This window comes from Acanthochromis polyacanthus, chromosome 11 (genome assembly GCF_021347895.1).
Source record: "Acanthochromis polyacanthus isolate Apoly-LR-REF ecotype Palm Island chromosome 11, KAUST_Apoly_ChrSc, whole genome shotgun sequence".
Taxonomy (NCBI): Eukaryota; Metazoa; Chordata; class Actinopteri; family Pomacentridae; genus Acanthochromis; species Acanthochromis polyacanthus.
In genome coordinates, this window is record NC_067123.1 from 6,551,136 (window position 1) to 6,553,664 (window position 2,529).

General features: G+C 38.6%; 1 long non-coding RNA gene across 1 annotated transcript; it reads right to left on the reverse strand.

Moving 5' to 3' along the window:
• Positions 1-1,249: 1,249 nt before the first annotated feature.
• LOC127535991 (uncharacterized) lies at positions 1,250-1,804 on the reverse strand. Its single transcript, XR_007944919.1, has 2 exons — positions 1,770-1,804; positions 1,250-1,651 (listed from the first exon to the last, which is right to left on the reverse strand). It is a non-coding gene; the product is annotated as an uncharacterized LOC127535991 (long non-coding RNA).
• Positions 1,805-2,529: the final 725 nt, after the last annotated feature.

Consider the following 2,529-nt stretch of genomic DNA (forward strand, 5'->3'; position numbering starts at 1 on the left):
CAAGAAGTTCACCAAGCTGTGATAACAGAATGCCGAAGTGTTGCAGTATAACATTAATATATTGATACAGTATTGGCAGGTTTAGATCACATTGTAGCTACACCGTAGCACTGTCTTATTTAAATAACACAAACGTCAACATGTTACTTAAACAGCCCAGCAGTATTTAACGTATTGGATTTGAAATGCAGCAGTTTAGCAAAATTCACAGGACATTCATGTTCAAACCAGCAGCAGAACTTTGTTGTGTCATACTACTCTAAACTGACATGTCATTGAGAAAAGACACCGATTCCTTTCAGTATATCACATACACTGGGACGTTAGCTCAGCTGACTCAACAGGAGATCTATAAACCCGATGCAGTGGATCGGGTTCAACTCCAGCTCACGGCTTCCTACTGTAGGTTTTCTCCCTACTTTTCCGTCCGTCTCTCTATTTACCTGTCAAATAAAGCTAATAAAAGGGGGTATTCACAGCTATTGGTAGTCATAAGTATATATAAGTGTAAAGGTGTTCATTGAAGAGGCAGTTTTTAGTCTGAGAGGGAATCTGCAGATGGAACTTATGGTAGAACAATTCAGCAAGATGATCTTATTTGGTCTGTTTTTATTCATTCTTATTTTATTGTTTCACGTCTTGAGTTGTGAGATCTTGTTTGAAACAGCAGCTAGCTATATAGTTCAAGGGTGGGCTCGTTAAGGTTTTGTAGAATAAATATCCTCGTCTATATTATTGTTCTAGGTCTTTAGAAATAAAAATACCTTTAATTTTGTGTTCTATAAAGTCACAATGCATTGATTCTATAGAATACAATGTTGATTATAACTTGCAATGCCCCAGTAAAATAAATAAATCCTGAATAACGGGGGAAAATAGATGAAGGATATCGACGTTCTGAAGGTTGGAATGTGAAACCTCTGGTTAGAATGCGGTCAGATGGTTTATATGATGTCATTGTTTTACTTAAAATCTGTTTAAAAGTAGAACAACTCAGGTCCGACTGGTTTATCGTAGTAAGCTTTGAAAACGGTATTAGAACTTCTCTTGCTGTTTCTGTCTGACCGTCGGACTGAGGCCACAGACTGTCACCAGTTAATCTGGTGGAGATTGTCACGCTCTACCGCAGCGAAGCGATATTTCCTCTCCGTTAGGTGGAAGTCCTCATTAAACCGAGTATTTTACTGGTAGACTGAACACCCGTGAGTCCAAACAGAGCAATAACAACAATGTTAAAGCTGCAACAAGAACATTTTGGAACAGTTTATTGACATTTGTGTGTTTTGAACAGGCATCAACACAGTCACCTATGCTATGCATTGCCGTTGTAACAGCTGTCTTGCTCACTGAATATCACCAGTTGATCGGATCACCAGTTAATCTTCAACACCGGTCCTGAACTTTCAGTTTCACAGTTTAAGAAATCAGAAATAAAATGAGCTGCGTACCATAGTGGTATTCATCTTTCTGAAAGCATACCGTCACAGATGAATGGAGTCAGCAATGCTCCGAAAAGGCCTCATATGCACACAGTCTTCTGTTCTTTCTTTTGGCTGCAGGTTTGGTTCAGTCTCTTATTGTTCAGCGGTTAGTTTCCAGAATTCTTTAAAGCAAGTCTCGTCCAAACAGCCCTTAATAGTCTGCACAAGAACTTCAATAAACCAGAGTAATTATAATTCACACATGGTAACTAGTAAAAACACATTATTATATTTAAATATCACAACAGACGCATTTTAACACCGTCTGCCACAACCTTTTTCACTGACATTAATTACGCTCTTCTTTCTTCTTCTTCTTCTTCTCTCTTCTTCTTTCTTCTTCTTCTTCTTCTTCTTCTTATTGTTTAATGGCAGTTGGCACGCAACTTTTAGGTGCATTACCGCCACCTTCTGGAATGGAGTGTGGGGGCAGGAAGGCCCCAGCAGTCCTTAAATCCTCTCTCTTAAACCCGTTCTTTCCATAAATAAAAGCAATGTTCTAGCAACATGTTCAAAGATAAGTTACTCAATATTTCCCTGACCTCGAATTTGATTTTACTATCACAAATTTTCCTCTTGAATACTCTCTCTGCTGTTGAAACTTGGGGCAATAGATCAATACATGCTCAACATTCTCTTCCACTCTACAGCATTCACATTCCCTTGTATTATGTTTTCCAATAACTCTCAGGAGTGCTATTCAGCCCTGTGTGCCCGAGTCTTAATCGTGACAAGACATCCTCCTCTTTCCGGCCTAAACAGCCCTGTTCTCCTAAATTCCCTCTAACACTTTTTTGGATTGAGTAATAAAAGCGACCTTCGAGCAAGTATCCCATAAGTAAGTGACCTTGGACGCATCAGTATAAATAATCAAATCATTGAATAACATAAGAAATATACCCATTAACAGAACCACTATTACACTTCTTTCCCAATAAGCTAGATCCACCTTTATTTCTGTCAGTAACCATGGAGGAGTAAGAGAAATTGAAACCGTTGGACTTATTTCAAGTTGATCTATTCCGGACTCTTGTGTCATGCTTTCTAT